The sequence below is a fragment of the Adiantum capillus-veneris genome, chromosome 14, assembly GCF_014529385.1.
Source record: "Adiantum capillus-veneris isolate H3 chromosome 14, ASM1452938v2, whole genome shotgun sequence".
NCBI lineage: Eukaryota > Viridiplantae > Streptophyta > Polypodiopsida > Polypodiales > Pteridaceae > Adiantum > Adiantum capillus-veneris.
In genome coordinates, this window is record NC_140944.1 from 47,126,875 (window position 1) to 47,145,919 (window position 19,045).

Sequence of the window (19,045 nt, forward strand, 5' to 3'; positions counted from 1 at the left end):
GAGACTGTCCCAATAGTCTTCTAGAGAGCTTAATTCTTATTGGTTATTTTACTAAGTGTTTTTAAATTAATTAAACTAGATTTACGCTAGACTAATTCTCATTGGTCCACCTCCAAGGCCATGCAATAGGATTTGAGTACACCTTGTGGGCATCTGGGCTAGGGAGATGACATGTGTCCCTCTTTCCCCTTGTGTGCAAAGGGAGCTTGTGTGTGTGTGTGTGTGATTTTCTCTCTCGTCCCCTACTTCTTGGGCTCGTCCCATCCTATGTAGGGCTTGGCAAAGACTTTTGGGACACACACAAAGCATCCAATTTTCGCTAACGTTGACCTTTGGACACAACCTTTGAATTTTGGAAGTCCTTATGGGCTGAACATTAAGGTCGGTTAAGCCCATTGTTGCACATAGATCTTTTGTAGATCACCCCCCCTTTGGATCCCTATTTTCCCTCCTTTGGATCCCTACTGTGGCCGGTCTGCTAACTTAACCAATATTCTAGCTTTTTCTCCCCTGGCACTTCGTCATATTAAATGATCATTTTAAAGTGACAAAATCATTTAGGAGAATTAGATATTGATTATTATGACAATGCGTACTTCCACAGTCTATGAGGAATTCAACTTTATCACCTTGGCGTATTCCAGGATCTTGAATTATGGCGAATTGCTCACAAGAACCGGGATTATATATGGAAGCATGCAGCACTGCCCTTTCATCTACTTCATCACCTATATTCGGTTGTCCAACTACAGCATTAGCCCTAGGAGTTGCACCATGTCCTCGTCCTCTGCCTCGTCTTCCTCGACCTCTAGGATTGTTTGGTTGACCTATTCAATTGGCATTGAGAGGTACTGCATTTGCACCGGATGCATGCGTCTTCTTGGGACATTTGTTCCTATAATGGCCATACTCATGGCAGTCATAACATCGCACATTGGGAAATTTGGTATCGGTTGAACTAGCTACCACAGGACGATCCTGATAAGAAAATTTTGCCGGTCTATTATCCCAATTATTCTTTGTGGCTCTCTTCATTGCTAAGTAATTTCTTCTACCCTGAGAAACTTTCATGATTTCCGCAGCCAACAGCTTGGCTCTTAGAAAAGCATATTGCAATGTTGTTGGTCTAAGAGCTTCCAATCTATTGTTCAATAGTTCAATGAGGCCTTGACAAAACCTGGCCACTTGTTGTTCCAAGGTCATCCTGGGGGCATATCTCTTTGAAGTCACAAACTTGGAGTAATATCCCTCTACAGTTAGGATAGCTGCTTGAGTGAGAAAAAATCAGTCATTTTGATGGCCCTATGTGCTGACCGTAAGTAGCATTTGGTCACTGCAATCTTAATCTCTTCCCATGACTGAGAAGATCCAACAATGTCTGAGTCTTGGCAATGTTGTTTCCACCATGTTTTGGCATCTCCGATAAGTCGGAACATGGCAAGCATAGTTTGATTCTGCGGATGAGTTCCCACAGCTTCAAAATAATCCTCCATGGCTTTGATCCACACCTCTGCATCTCGTTCCACATTAACCCCTTCACCTTTGAATTTGGGGGGTTGCGCTTGCTTGAGAATAAGTTTTTTTCTCCTGAACCGCGGTATAAAGAGCAGAAGTAGGTACCTACATGATTTCATAAGATCGATAGACTGAAAATTTTAAAGAATTGTCACATAGCTAAGATTTAACATTAGAATAGACACAAGATCAAGATACTCAATTCAAAAGACTTGGTATTTTATTCATAAAGTGAATATGTACAAGGATGGCCTTACAAAAGAGTCTTAGGGTATCTCATCCTAACTTATTGTAAAGTTTTGCAGCCTCTAAAGAATCCGCATAGCTGACTGACTTGGAATATTGTGATACAAACGATGGGTGTTTGTAGTCACATTTCTACAATCTTCTAAACTGATTGGTATAATAGTTTCTATACTCATTTGGAATCGGGAAGTAAATTACAAGATCCATATTCTTAGGGGTATCCTTAAGGATAAAAAAAGTTCTGATCCTTCGATATGGAATTATCTCCACCATTTATCCCATACCCACTCGTTCAGGGGTTTCCCCGTGCCTCCTGGATAAGTGGGAACAGTGATACTCGAGTTTGTACCCAAGAAGTAGTACAATTGAATCACTCTTAGTTCCTCTACCCAGTGTAGTTTCTTTAAATCTGTGGTAAGACATCCCATATTCCAAGCGTTGATGTAATAAGTCCCGCCTTCATTGCTCTATTCGAGCTCCCAGCCTTTATCTATCCGAGTCGAATGAGGAGTGTGAGCCTTCATCAATAGCTCCGTCTCGCTCCATCGAAAAAGATAGTTTGGAGAATGACAAGCACTCTCATAAATAAGCTCAAAGACTTGGAACTTGCAATATTCAACCACAGGATCTTCCTAAAATATCGACGCATAAGCCTTGGATTAACTAACCAATTTTTTTTGTTTTTAAAATTTTCAGACAATACGAAATTTTTCCAAACTAACCTAGGCTCTATACCCTAGGCTCTACTACCTACTGTGAGGTCCCCTCCCCATCTCACCATGACAAAACTAGAGGATACCTGATGGTTGCTAGATCCTATACGAAAGCAAACAAAAATTGACTAAGAAGAAAAAGAAGACCAGTGGATGGTCTCTCATCACTTAGTGAGTTGAGTCTAAGCCACCAGTGAAAAGGAGTCTAGCTTCACCCCACAGGGGAAGCGTAATTTTGTACTATCGGTCCTATTCTCATCTTCCAAGAGGAGAAGTAAACTCAGTGCCTTTTTCTTGACTAGATTATTTAATGACATAGCGAGCTAGCATAACTAAGCTCGACATAGGAATCCTCTAGAGAAAAGAGACTATGGAGCATTAGAATTAACATAAATATAATTAAATTACCCTTAATTAATATCTCCTTTGTGTGTTATGTGATGTAGAAATTCTTCACAAAAGATTGATCTAGCAGCAACACTTCCTTGCACTGTCTTGGGAATTGTGTGTAAAATTGGGTGGGAATGCTCCTTATATAGCCTTCTGGGGTTTCTTGATGGCCAAGGCTTGCTCGCCCCCTCTTGCCAGAAGAAGAATTAGAGGTGTCACAAGACTCTCACTAACCACTAGAGGTGTCCCCTTTTACCTAATTAAGTGATACACCTCTCTAGTCCATACTTAGCCTCCATGCCACACTCCCACACTTGACCCAACACTTGGCACAAGACTACCTATACACATGACCCATGGCCGTGACATGATGGGGTTACATGCCTATGCATACCCATGACCATGCATACTATTGGGATTAAAGCCCAAGTGGCCTGTTATACGGATATGGTCGGCCGCCCACCTAACTCGCTTATCACTAACTCTTTGTATATATAGTCACATATGCTTGTGTGAATAATAAGATTTGGGAGACAACCCTTCAATGAATTCTGTACGTATTGTGTAATCTCTTTGACTGTGTATGTGTGTGTGTGTGTGTGTGTGTGTGTGTGTGTGAGTTGATCTAAGCTCCACTCCACGACTTCAATTGGTATCAGAGCAAGGTTCAATGCATTTTTGCGTAATCATGCACGCGTGCACTTTTCACGAAGATTCTGGATCGGAAGCTTGAATTTTCACTCTCGGTATTCCGAGAGTATTTCCAGTAGGTGCCCTGGGGTTTTACCCCCCTTTCAAAGATGTTTATGCTCTGAGAATTTCGTTCTGAGCACTACATCAAAAGATAGGTTTCAACCGCAAAGAAACCCGTCTTGTGTAGATTGGTAAGCAGGAGGTGGTCGGCATCAATATCGGCATCGACATACATCACTCATTAGTCTTCAAAGCATCATCTATAGAGCAGGTACATATATTTATATCAGCAGATAAATATATTGCACTCTGCATTGCTACTTCTTGTGCTTGCCAGGTTCCACGGGAGGTGTGGCCATACGACGGCTTGACACCACTAGCATGTATTGCAGATTGTTGTACTGTGATTGTGTTTCTGCTAGTTGTGAGTCACGCTAGCAGACAGACCACATTAGCGGTCATATGACAATGATTGGTCTATTATAGGATGTATGCTTGTTCTTGGCATTTTGTTGATCCATCTGAGAGGGTCGTGTGTGAGGTTTTCTAAAGCCAAGCACTGGGGGCTAGGTTACCCAGTGTGAGGTGGATTAGGTTGCTGGAGTTTCCTTCTACACGCATCCTCTTTGGAGACTTTTATCCCATAGGATGTATGACTTTGTGTAGACACTAGATTGCATCTTATGCGACAGGCCGTTAAGGCATTGTTCAGGTTTCAGTCTTGAGACAGATACAGGTTCTGTGATCGCTCAGACAGGAGACAGTGTATGCTTACAGGATAGCATATTACACATAGGTTTAGATTTGTCACTAGTTATCTATTTATGGTTTTTTTTGAGCTATTTTTTGGTTTCCAAATCTCAATTTACAGGGGTGACTCTGTCAAAAATTTTCAAAATACGGAAAGTTCTTGAGGAGAGGTGTTCATCTTGTTTATTGTGTATAGAGGCCAGTTTAAAGGGGAAACTCTGCCGGATTTTTCCCAGGAGTAAACAGTTTGGCAGACATGGCATCTTCTCAAGTGATACTCTTTACAGCATAAAGAAGTTGGATGGCACAAACTTTCCATTCTCGAAGAAGCAGATTTGGCAGATTTTGGTGCAAAAAAAACAAGTGAAGCCAAAGCTCAAAGGGGAGAGACCAGAAGGTATGGTTGAAGATGAGTGGGAAGAGCTTGACGAGTTAGCTTGTTCCACAATCATGTTGACACTGGTAGAAAATGTTTACTTCAACGTAGCAGAATAGACTACAACGTATGGCGTATGGCAAAAGCTATGTGGTATGTATGAGAAACAAAGTGCTGCTTCTCAAATTTACTGGATCAAGAAATTGGTGGATTTGAAGATGAAGGAAGAGACAGCTATGTCAAATCATCTCAAAGAATTTCACACAATTTTCAGCCAGTTAAGAGCACATGAGATAGTCTTTCTAGATTCAGTTGTTGAGAGAGAAGGAGAGAGCACAGAAGTAGAACCCCAAAGTGTGTAGAATACACACATGAGATGATGTATATATAGAGGGGACCTGGGTGCCATATATAGAGAAGCCATATATTGAGTAGCTTCACATATAAGCTCAACACCCCCGCTCAAATAAGGGTCCCTAACTGTGGATGAAAAAACCCTTGGGGGATCAAGGGAAAAACCCACAGCTCTATATACACCCACCGTTATATTATAAAAATCATTGAATATACAAATGTTTACGAGGAGCTACATCACTCCTTTTACAATGAATGTTTTATGAGGAGTTACATTACTCCTATCCTATCAAATACAATAATGAATACAAAGGTTCAATAAAGAGGTGTAAAAGCTATCGATTAGCTTGTAATCAAAAGTGTCTCCGTGAATCTGCTGTGTAGCTTGTCATCAATATCGCATCACCAAACATGTCTTCATGTTGTCATCAATATGGCATCACCAAACATATCTTCATAAATCTTTTATTGTCACCAAGTTTGTCTTCATAAAATCAATTCTTTGATCAATCCTACATAGATCATAGACTCCAAAAAAAAACATGTCATGAAAATTATTAGCATCGTTAATGAAATAATTACGTTCACAATGCCATAAGAGATGGTTCGCGACGCCACTCTTTTGACGACATATATACGCACGACAACATATGGTACATAAAGTATAAACGTAAAAGTACAAAATGTGTGATTACGTTGTCGAGAAATTTGTGATCTTCCCAGGAAAGCACCGGGCTTATGGCTGTGAGAGTTTGTGAGAGAACTCAACAAAAACTATATGAAGGAGTTAAACCATAGATGCCATGAAGACTAGGGTTTGGAAAGAAGTGCAATCAAAGAAGACTCACCCTTTCTCTCTTGCACTCACACACACACAAAGAAAGAACGCAAAAGAGAATGTCAAAACAATACGAAGATGAAAACATCAAGGCTATGGTCATATCGTATCATGGGTAATATGAAAGGATTAATGGATGAGTTAACGGCATTCAATCTTGGCTGCCCAAATAGGCTACGAATTGTTCTTTGGAATTGTAGTTTTGTGCTTACCATAATATATATATTTTGTCTAGTGATTGGGATTAATTGTGTGTACAAATCCTCTTGGTTCATAGCAAGATAACTACGCTTACATCAAAAGAAAAATTATAGTCTATGAGAGGTAGTATGATGGGATACGGTGATAGAAGTATTTCATTGAGCCTTTCAGGGGCAAAGAGAAACACTATACGTTGTTGAAAGTGTATTTTACGGCTAATCCATACGTTAATTCTAATAGATTGTACAGAGTGAAAGCGATAGAAATGATCATCATGTGGGTTATTCATCTAGGATACTATGTGAGAAATGTAGATATGAGAGAAGTGAAGAGATGAGAAGTTTCCCTCCCAAGCCCTATTCTTGCCCGTAGGCAATAAGGATACTGCGCATGCGGGGAGAGATGTACCTGTAGAAAAGAGAACCTAGAATTTGCAGAGAGGATGAATTACTAAGAATGAGAGAGATAGGCTTGGTTAAGGAGATGAGATTAGATACATATATATATATATATATGTTGGATTAGAGATGAAAATGAAAACAACAAGAAACCAAGAAAACATCAATGTAGAACACATCTTACTTGAAACCCTTCGGCACCATTATTGATGGGAGAGAGAAGAAGAGTGGATAATTCCACTTTGATTGATACACCAAGTGCAAGACCTTCTTTCATTAGAGTTGATCTTCCAAGGTTAGCTTGTTGCAAGAATGGCTAGTCTCCCTATAGGAGAAAGTGTAGGCTTGGGCTTATGTTAATGGCTAAGTACAATTAGGCATTACTACTCACTCCCTCAAGAATTCCTCTCATCAATGGCTTGAATGCTTGAGTTCTCTCCAAGGAAGAAGAGGTCCCCTTTTATAGGTGAAGGGAACCCCCAAGGGTTTACACAAGAAGAGAGGAGCCAGTGTGAACAGGAATTGGAAAAGTTGGAAATGAGCTGTCCCTGCATGATGTGGGCAGACTGGGGTCCAGTATTTTGATCATATCTCCTCAACCGTAGCTCCAAATAAAAAAGTAAAAACATGGGCAGAAACTTCAGCTCATTAGCTACGATTTTCATTTTAAAATCATTTTCCAATTCGGATTGGAACCTTGTGTAAACAATTCATCAAAATAGGGTCCATTTATGGCAGCAAAAGTCTTCATATGGTCTCCTTAGCCTTGACTTTCATTTAATTCCAAAGGACACCTCATGCCATATGAAAGCATGACATTGCTCCTTGACAATGTTTTGTAATCATGCTTGCAATAATGCATTAAAATAAGTGTATCTTTGAAATCATGCCACCTAGTGTCCCACTAGGATTTGATTCTCTCCTAGTAGCTATTTAAAAAGAAATATAAGAAAAGTATAAAAAATACATAGAATATATATATTCAAGTTTACCTTAGATATAGGACCTAGCTAGGGTGTGAGATGATAATGAAATAGTAGAAATAAAGAATCAATGCTTTTTGCCCCAAGTTAAAGAGGCGGAGCTATTGATGCTTTTCCCATAGTATTTTCTGATGGTAAAATAAGGATATGTTACCCTTGAGAAAAATAATAGGATGAGATAGAAGGCTTATTACTATACTTAAATATGCATATGTACACTATAGGAAATATAATTATGTATCTAAAAAAATACAAGATAGATCTTGTAGCTTGCGTTCCCACTATGTTCGTGTCACAACACGACATCCACCCCCTCTAAACTTGCACATCCTCCGGCATGTGCCAACCTCATGGTAACTTGTGAAAGCAATTGTATCCCCTGTCATCCCATGACCTCCTCTAGGATCATATGGGTAACTCAAAAACATGTATTGTACTAAGCATTGAGATTCTTTGCATCTCTTAATTTCTCTCGGAGCAGAAGGAATTGTTATATACATCTGTCTCCAAAACATCTGTAACAAATCTCCATTATGCACAAAATCTTCATGATGTAGAGAATTAAGTTCCTCATCCTCCTCTTCAAAAAACACTTTCAGGCTTCTTGTAATATACTTGAAATATTTTTGAAACTGCACTTCAACCTTCTGACCAACCTGTAAATCCATATGTACCTCTTTCACATAGAAGTTTGAATCTTCATCTTCATTCTCAAAAGAATCCTCTAGATAGCCTTTCTCAACATCGAGAGAAACCTCAGAAATGTGCATGGTAAACCTCTCATCAATTCTCTCACCTTTTACCAAATACCTCTCCAGCTTTATAGCATAAAACTTTGCATACCTCTCAAATATGGTGTCTAATTCCCTTTCCAAATCATCCTGGTAGGTATGCTCCCGGTCACTTGTAACCGACTGCTCAAAAACCTCCTTGGAGTTAGTCTCTGACACAATATCTTCACCCCTTCTTCGTTTTTGACTCATCGCTAAATTATCTTCAATTGAATCATGTCTCCACTCTTCTAGGGAGAACCCTTCTTCATTACATGGCTCTGGTGTCAGCGTAGAGCTAGCATCCTCTTCTTTCTTCAAGGAATCACCATGTATACCCTTCCTATCCATAGCAGATAGATGCTCACAAACCTGCTTGCAATTTATACCTTGTGACACAAGACCTAAATCCCTTTTATACCTCAGATATTGTTTGCATACCTGCAGGCAACCCTGTATAGTAGGCACTTTATGGCAAGCATCTTTATTTGCATCTTCACACAGATAAGAAATATCACCCCAATCACAGACCATATCCCAAGAGGTTTCTTGCTCTTCTGCTCTATCCTCTGATGTCACTTCAACCTGTATAGCATTCCCAAACACTTCTCTATCTTTGATTTGTGAATCTTGAAGATTCATAGCTTCATCTGCAGAACCCCAATCCTCATGCAGAGGGGGTGGATGTCGTGCTGTGACACGTACATAGTGGGAACGCATGCTACAAGATCAATCTTGTATTTTTTTAGATACATAATTATATTTCCTATAGTGTACATATGCATATTTAAGTATAATAATAAGCCTTCTATCTCATCCTATTATTTTTCTCAAGGGTAACCTATTCTTACTTTACCATCAGAAAATACTATGGAAAAAGCATCAATAGCTCCACCTCTTTAACTTGGGACAAAAAGCATTGATTATTTGTTTATACTATCTCATTATCATCTCACACCCTAGCTAGATCCTATATCTAGGGTAAAATCCAATATATATATATTCTATGTATTTTTCATATTTTTCTTATATTTCTTTTTAAATAACTACTAGGAGAGAATCATATCCTAGTGGGACACTAGGTGGCATGATTTCAAAGATACACTTATTTTAATGCATTATTGCAAGCATGATTACAAAACTTTGTCAAGGAGCAATGTCATGCTTTCATATGGCATGAGGTGTCCTTTGGAATTAAATGAAAGTATAGGCTAAGGAGACCATATGAAGACTTTTGCTGCCATAAATGGACCCTATTTTGATGAATTGTTTACACAAGGTTCCAATCCGAATTGGAAAACGATTTTAAAATAAAAATCGTAGCTAATGAGCTGAAGTTTTTGCCCATATTTTTCCTTTTTTATTTGGAGCCACGGTTGAGGAGATATGATCAAAATATTGGACCCCAGTCTGCCCAAATCATGCAGGGGCAGCTCATTTTCAACTTTTCCAATTCCTGTTCACACTGGCTCCTCTCTTTTTGTGTAAACCCTTGGGGGTTCCCTTCACCTATAAAAGAGGACCTCTTCTTCCTTGGAAGGAACTCAAGCATTCAAGCCATTGATGAGAGGAATTCTTGAGGGAGTGAGTAGTAATGCCTAATTGTACTTAGCCATTAACATAAGCCTAAGCCTACACTTTCTCCTAAAGGAAGACTAGCCATTTTTGCAACAAGCTAACCTTGGAAGATCAACACTAATCAAAGAAGGTCTTGCACTTGATGTATCAATCAAAGTGGAATTATCCACTCTTCATCTCTCTCCATCAATAATGGTGCCAAAGGCTTTGTCAAGTAAGATGTGTTCTACATTGATGTTTTCTTGATTTGTTGTTGTTTTCTATTGTGCTGTGACATGTACATAGTGAGAACGCATGCTACAAGATCTATCTTGTATTTTTTTAGATACATAATTATATTTCCTATAGTGTACATATGCATATTTAAGTATAATAATAAGCCTTCTATCTCATCCTATTATTTTTCTCAAGGGTAACCTATTCTTACTTTACCATCAGAAAATACTATGGGAAAAGCATCAATAGCTCCACCTCTTTAACTTGGGGCAAAAAGCATTGATTATTTATTTATACTATCTCATTATCATCTCACACCCTAGCTAGATCCTATATCTAGGGTAAAATCCAATATATATATAATTTATGTATTTTTCATATTTTTCTTATATTTCTTTTTAAATAACTACTAGGAGAGAATCATATCCTAGTGGGACACTAGGTGGCATGATTTCAAAGATACACTTATTTTAATGCATTATTGCAAGCATTATTATAAAACTTTGTCAAGGAGCAATGTCATGCTTTCATATGGCATGAGGTGTCCTTTGGAATTAAATGAAAGTATAGGCTAAGGAGACCATATGAAGACTTTTGCTGCCATAAATGGACCCTATTTTGATGAATTTTTTACACAAGGTTCCAATCCGAATTGGAAAACGATTTTAAAATGAAAATCGTAGCTAATGAGCTCAAGTTTTTGCCCATATTTTTACTTTTTTATTTGAAGCCACGGTTGAGGAGATATGATCAAAATACTGGACCACAGTCTGCCCAAATCATGTAGGGGCAGCTCATTTCCAACTTTTCCAATTCCTGTTCACACTGGCTCCTCTCTTCTTGTGTAAACCCTTGGGGGTTCTCTTCACCTATAAAAGAGGACCTCTTCTTCCTTGGAAGGAACTCAAGCATTCAAGCCATTGATGAGAGGAATTCTTGAGGGAGTGAGTAGTAATGCCTAATTGTACTTAGCCATTAACATAAGCCCAAGCCTACACTTTCTCCTAGAGGGAGACTAGCCATTCTTTCAACAAGATAACCTTGGAAGATCAACTCTAATCAAAGAAGGTCTTGCACTTGGTGTATCAATCAAAGTGGAATTATCCACTCTACTTCTCTCTCCCATCAATAATGGTGCCGAAGGGTTTCAAGTAAGATGTGTTCTACATTGATGTTTTTTTTATTTCTTGTTGTTTTCATTTTCATCTCTAATCCAACATATATATATATATATATATATGTATCTAATCTCATCTCCTTAACCAAGCCTATCTCTCTCATTCTTAGTAATTCATTCTCTCTGCAAATTCTAGGTTCTCTTTTCTACAGGTACATCTCTCCCCGCAGTATCTTTATTGCCTACGGGCAAGAATAGGGCTTGGGAGGGAAACTTCTCATCTCTTCACTTCTCTCATATCTACATTTCTCACATACTATCCTAGATGAATAACCCACATGATGATCATTTCTATCGCTTTCACTCTGTACAATCTATTAGAATTAACGTATGGATTAGCCGTAAAATACACTTTCAACAACGTATAGTGTTTCTCTTTGGCCCTGAAAGGCTCAATGAAATACTTCTATCACCGGATCCCATCATACTACCTCTCATAGACTATAATTTTTCTTTTGATGTAAGCGTAGTTATCTTGCTATGAACCAAGAGGATTTGTACACACAATTAATCCCAATCACTAAACAAAATATATATATTATGGTAAGCACAAAACTACAATTCCAAAGAACAATTCGTAGCCTATTTGGGCAGCCAAGATTGAATGCCATTAACTCATCCATTAACCCTTTCATATTACCCATGATATGATATGACCATATCCTTGATGTTTTCATCTTCGTATTGTTTTGACATTCTCTTTTGCGTTCTTTCTTTGTGTGTGTGTGAGTGCAAGAGAGAAAGGGTGAGTCTTCTTTGATTGCACTTCTTTCCAAACCCTAGTCTTCATGGCATCTATGGTTTAACTCCTTCATATAGTTTTTGTTGAGTTCTCTCACCAACTCTCACAGCCATAAGCCCGGTGCTTTCCCGGCAAGACCGCAAATTTCTAGACATATTTTTGGTGAACCCGACGCGAATCTTCTAGGGTGAGAGTTTGTGGGTAACCATGGGTGATCATGTTGAGCAACAGGGTATGCATTTTGACCCAGCAACAATGCAAATGTTTCAAGCATTTGCAATGTTCATGCAACAACAACATGCTACTGAAAGAAGGGAGATTTCATCAACGAAGGCCATACAAGCGGTCGTCAACAGAATGGATCAGTTCAATGGCAAAGATGTAACCAAGTACTTACGCGAGTATGTGAAGGAGATGGAGCTGCATCGCGTGTCAGAAGGTGAGATGATTCAAAGCTTTGAGCTAGTTGTTGCTCCAGAAATTAGGGAGCATGTTAGGGAAATTAAAGATGGGCATGGGAGAAATTGGGAAGAACTCAAAGTAGCTTTAAAGGAGGAATATTTCATGGAGGACTCTGAGAGAGTGACCAAAAGGACATTCTTAGAATGGGTAGTCAAGCCAAAGCAAGGACTATCAATAACAGAGCTACTTAGGGAATTTGAGCGGCGCTATGCACAACTCACTAGGACAAAAAGGGCCACACTAGATGCAGAGAAGACAGATCTTTTCTTACAAGCTGCAGGTAAAGAGTTTCAAGAAAATTTGGAGCTTCTTCTTGAAGATAAAGATGCTGAGCAAGGACTAAAGACCGAGTGGAATGAGGTTGAAGGTGATGTCTCACTGCTTGCCAAACGACAAAGAAGAAGGGACAAGATGGTAGTAAACACTACAAGTCCTTCCACCTCAACTTCTGACAAAATGGTAAAGCCTACTTTTATCGCTCCTAAGTTTGATGAGTCCATGCTAGATGAGCTTGTGAAGGGAATGCGTGACTTGAATGTGAAGTTTGCAAAGCTTGAAGAAAAAGTCCAACCATCAGGGCCACTTCCTAGGCAAACACAGTAGCCGAAAGAAGGGTTTGTTAATAGATGTATTTGGTGTGATAGTACAAACAATGTAAGAAGGGATTGTGATGATTTTAGTGATGCTTTGTCAAAAGATGTTGTCTTTTTTAAGGATGGTAAAATCCACTTAAGAGAGGCAGGTCTACCCTTGAGAACTAACTTTGGGAAGGGGGGAATGCAAACCTTAGTTGAAGATATGGCAACCAAGCATGCCACCTCTTCAGTTGAGGCAGCTACTTATGGAGTAAAAATTGAACATTTTTGTGATGAAGAAGTGAGTGACCATCATGGTCAAATTTGGCCAAATGTCATGCAATTAGCTAATAAAGGGAAACCTTACAAAAGAGATTCTACATGAAGCAGGTGATTGCATACGTCTAGAAACAGGATGGAATGATCTAGTGGACTCATTGTCAGTGCATGCCTACATTAAAAAATGCCAACAAAATGAGGCAATTGTAGAAGAGAAGCGCAGACGTGAGAATGCTGATGAAGGACCATCAAAAAGAGCTTCTAGAAGTGGGGGAAGAAGTGACTCAATGCCTTCTCAAACACCCTCAACAAAAGGAGCATCTCCACCTGAAGTACTCATGGAGGAGTCTACAATAGGAAAGAAGAAAGATCCAACAAAAGGAATGACAGATGCACATTCTCTGCATGAGGATTTGGGTTCTGCGGATGAAGCTATGAATCTTCAAGATTCACAAATCAAAGATAGAGAAGTGTTTGGTTATACTATACAGGTTGAAGTGACATCAGAGGATAGAGTAGAAGAGCAAGAAACCTCTTGGGATATGGTCTGTGATTGGGGTGATATTTCTTATTTGTGTGAAGATGCAAATAAAGATGCTTGCCATAAAGTGCCTACTATACAGGGTTGCCTGTAGGTATGCAAACCATATCTGAGGCATAAAAGGGATTTAGGTCTTGTGTCACAGGGTATAAATTGCAAGCATGTTTGTGAGCATCTATCTGCTATGGATACGAAGGGTATACATCGTGATGGCTTGAAGCAAGAAGAGGATGCTAGCTCTATGCTGACACCAGAGTCATGTAATGAAGAAGTGTTCTCCCTAGATGAGTGGAGACATGATTCAGTTGAAGATAATTTAGCGATGAGTCAAAAAGGAAGAAGGGATGAAGATATTGTGTCAGAGACTAACTCCAAGGAGGTTTTTGAGCAGTCGGTTACAAGTGACCGGGAGCATACCTACCAGGATGATTTGGAAAGGGAATTAGACACCATATTTGAGAGGTATGCAAAGTTTTATGCTATAAAGCTGGAGAGGTATTTGGTAAAAGGTGAGAGAATTGATGAGAGGTTTACCATGCACATTTCTGAGGTTTCTCTCGATGTTGAGAAAGGCTATCTAGAGGATTCTTTTCAGAATGAAGATGCAGATTCAGACTTCTATGCGAAAGAGGTACATATGGATTTACAGCTTGGTCAGAAGGTTGAAGTGCAGTTTCAAAAATCTTTCAAGTATATTACAGGAAGCGAGGAAGTGTTTTTTGAAGAGGAGGATGAGGAACTTATGTCTCTACATCATGAAGATTTTGTGCACAATGGAGATTTGTTACAGATGTATATAACAATTCTTTCTGATCCGAGAGAAATTAAAAGATGCGGAGAATCTCAATGCTTAGTACAATACAAGTTTTTGAGTTACCCATATGATCCTGGAGGAGGTCATGGGATGACAAGGGATACAATTGCATTCACAAGTTACCATGAGGTTGGCACATGCCGGAGGATGTGCAGGTTTAGAGGGGGTGGATGTCGTGCTGTGACACGTACATAGTGGGAACGCATGCTACAAGATCTATCTTGTATTTTTTTAGATACATAATTATATTTCCTATAGTGTACATATGCATATTTAAGTATAATAATAAGCCTTCTATCTCATCCTATTATTTTTCTCAAGGGTAACCTATTCTTACATTACCATCAAAAAATACTATGGGAAAAGCATCAATAGCCCCACCTCTTTAACTTGGGGCAAAAAGCATTGATTATTTATTTATACTATCTCATTATCATCTCACACCCTAGCTAGAACCTATATCTAGGGTAAAATCCAATATATATATATTCTATGTATTTTTCATATTTTTCTTATATTTCTTTTAAATAACTACTAGGAGAGAATCATATCCTAGTGGGACACTAGGTGGCATGATTTCAAAGATACACTTATTTTAATGCATTATTGCAAGCATGATTACAAAACTTTGTCAAGGAGCAATGTCATGCTTTCATATGGCATGAGGTGTCCTTTAGAATTAAATGAAAGTTTAGGCTAAGGAGACCATATGAAGACTTTTACTGCCATAAATGGACCCTATTTTGATGAATTTTTTACACAAGGTTACAATCCGAATTGGAAACCGATTTTAAAATGAAAATCGTGGCTAATGAGCTGAAGTTTTTGCCCATATTTTTACTTTTTCTTTGAATCCACGGTTGAGAAGATATGATCAAAATACTAGACCCCAATCTGCCCACATCATGCAGGGGCAGCTCATTTTCAACTTTTCCAATTCCTGTTCACACTGGCTCCTCTCTTCTTGTGTAAACCCTTGGGGGTTCCCTTCACCTATAAAAGAGGACCTCTTCTTCCTTGGAAGGAACTCAAGCATTCAAGCCATTGATGAGAGGAATTCTTGAGGGAGTGAGTAGTAATGCCTAATTGTACTTAGCCATTAACATAAGCCTAAGCCTACACTTTCTCCTAGAGGAAGACTAGCCATTCTTGCAACAAGCTAACCTTGGAAGATCAACTCTAATCAAAGAAGGTCTTGCACTTGATGTATCAATCAAAGTGGAATTTTCCACTCTTCTTCTCTCTCCATCAATAATGGTGCCAAAGGGTTTGTCAAGTAAGATGTGATCTACATTGATGTTTTCTTGATTTGTTGTTGTTTTCTGTCATGCTGTGACACGTACATAGTGGGAACGCATGCTACAAGATCTATCTTGTATTTTTTTAGATACATAATTATATTTCCTATAGTGTACATATGCATATTTAAGTATAATAATAAGCCTTCTATCTCATCCTATTATTATTCTCAAGGGTAACCTATTCTTACTTTACCATCAGAAAATACTATGGGAAAAGCATCAATAGCTCCACCTCTTTAACTTGGGGCAAAAAGCATTGATTATTTGTTTATACTATCTCATTATCATCTCACACCCTAGTTAGATCCTATATCTAGGGTAAAATCCAATATATATATAATTTATGTATTTTTCATATTTTTCTTATATTTCTTCTTAAATAACTACTAGGAGAGAATCATATCCTAGTGGGACACTAGGTGGCATGATTTCAAAGATACACTTATTTTAATGCATTATTGCAAGCATGATTACAAAACTTTGTCAAGGAGCAATGTCATGCTTTCATATGGCATGAGGTGTCCTTTGGAATTAAATGAAAGTATAAGCTAAGGAGACCATATGAAGACGTTTTCTGCCATAAATGGACCCTATTTTGATGAATTTTTTACACAAGGTTCCAATCCAAATTGGAAAACGATTTTAAAATGAAAATCGTAGCTAATGAGCTCAAGTTTTTGCCCATATTTTTACTTTTTTATTTGAAGCCACGGTTGAGGAGATATGATCAAAATACTGGACCACAGTCTGCCCAAATCATGTAGGGGCAGCTCATTTCCAACTTTTCCAATTCCTGTTCACACTGGCTCCTCTCTTCTTGTGTAAACCCTTGGGGGTTCTCTTCACCTATAAAAGAGGACCTCTTCTTCCTTGGAAGGAACTCAAGCATTCAAGCCATTGATGAGAGGAATTCTTGAGGGAGTGAGTAGTAATGCCTAATTGTACTTAGCCATTAACATAAGCCCAAGCCTACACTTTCTCCTAGAGGGAGACTAGCCATTCTTTCAACAAGATAACCTTGGAAGATCAACTCTAATCAAAGAAGGTCTTGCACTTGGTGTATCAATCAAAGTGGAATTATCCACTCTACTTCTCTCTCCCATCAATAATGGTGCCGAAGGGTTTCAAGTAAGATGTGTTCTACATTGATGTTTTTTTGATTTCTTGTTGTTTTCATTTTCATCTCTAATCCAACATATATATATATATATATATATGTATCTAATCTCATCTCCTTAACCAAGCCTATCTCTCTCATTCTTAGTAATTCATTCTCTCTGCAAATTCTAGGTTCTCTTTTCTACAGGTACATCTCTCCCCGCAGTATCCTGTTACCATATACATGTGGTAGTGATGTGTGTGAACACACTAGGACCGCCGGGGCATTTTTTCCCTCTTTAGGAGGTTTTTTCCCCCGTGCATTGTATATACGCCCATCACTCTAGGGCTATCTATCTTTCCATTGCACACTAAGTAACACACTCTTTATTGTGTGCCTTGAGCTTCCTTCGTCTTCTCCAAGCTGTGTGTGTTTCTCTGCAACCCTAATTCCAACAATTGGTATCAGAGCAAGTCACGTCCTCCCGGGCTTAGTCGCCAGCTGCTCCAGCACACGCCTGCTCACTTTCTCCGATTTCAGTGAGCTTTGGCAAGCGTTCGCAGGTCGACAAATATTTTGGGAAAGCTCGAAGAGCTTGGTCTGCTCAGAATTTTGATTTGGGCTCATTTCGGCCTCCGTTTCCACTACGGGCAGTACTGCACAGGCTATTTCGTCATTTTGTGCAGATTTTCTGTCATTGCCGTTTTCTGCATAACAGGTGCCTTATAGTCTTCTACGGTTTGTGCTATATAGCACAAGTTGTTCCCGCTCCATTTCTCCTATTTTCGGGCAGTTTTCACATCAGGTGCAGCATTTACCATGGCTGACAACAACAACACAGATGTGTTCAAGATGTTTGCTGCTGAGGACAGGTTGGATGGGGACAACTACCCTATGTGGGCTTATATGATGCAACATGTTCTTGTGTCAAAAGGTGTCTGGAACATTGTGCAGGGCATTGATGTACGTCCTGGTTCTGAAGATGTAGGCGATGTTGAGGATGTTGCAGGTCTTGCTGCAAGGATTGCAGCTGTTAGAGTTGTTTTGCCTACAGCAGAACAAGCTCGTTGGGATGTTAAGGATGCGCAGGCTCATGCATTGATTGCGTTGTCTGTGAAGCGCACCATTATTCCTCACATCCGTTCAGCAAAATCTGCAAAACAGGCTTGGGATATTCTAGCAGGTCTTTATGCAAGCCGCAATGAGGCTAAAATTGCTTTGCTGCGTAAAGAGCTAGAGTCGAAGATTATGCATGAGGAAGATGATATGGACACTTTCCTTGCTAGTGTCAAGGATATCAATGAGCAACTCATTTCTGCAGGTGAAGTCATTTCTGACAGTTCCCTTGTGCAGACTGTTCTTGATGCCTTACCAGATTCCTACCAGACTTTTGCTAGTACTTGGAGACTGATGACCCAAGGAAATCCTGAAGTTGTCAAGTTTGATGCATTATGCACATTGCTGTTGCAAGAGTCACTTTCTAGAAAAAACAGGACTAGGCAGCGTGCAGTTGAACAGGCTTTTATTGCTTCTCAAAGAAAGGGTGGTAACAGTAATGCAGCCACTTCTTATGGTTCTGCTGCGAGTGGCAAAATTTCTGTTCCTAATGCTTCTGCTGGCAGCACTTCGTCTGGCAATTCTGGTGATAAGGGCAAAAAGAAAATGCGTTGCCATTATTGTAAAGCCAATGATCACTTGATCAAGTCGTGTCCTAAGTTGAAGGCCAAAGAGGCTAAGAAGAAAGAGGGTGGTTCCACTGCAAATGCTGGTTCCACTACAAATGCAGCCATTGTTGAGTCTTCTGTGAAAGGAGATTGTGATGCTGATGTTGATGCAGAATGGGCTTTTAGCGCAGAGTGCACTTACAATCCTGCTGTCCATGATGCATGCTTGTCAGTTGCTGCAGATTCACATGTGTGGTATTTCGACAGTGGTGCTACAAAGCACATTACCTCACATCGTGAATTGTTTACCTCTCTCGAGTCTGTCCCTCATGGGAATTCAATCACTTGTGCCAACAACGCCTCTTATCCA

At 39.3% G+C, this 19,045-nt stretch overlaps 1 pseudogene; it reads right to left on the reverse strand.

Moving 5' to 3' along the window:
• Positions 1-831: 831 nt before the first annotated feature.
• LOC147442323 (uncharacterized) overlaps positions 832-19,045 on the reverse strand; it is a 53,747-nt pseudogene continuing 35,533 nt past the window's right edge.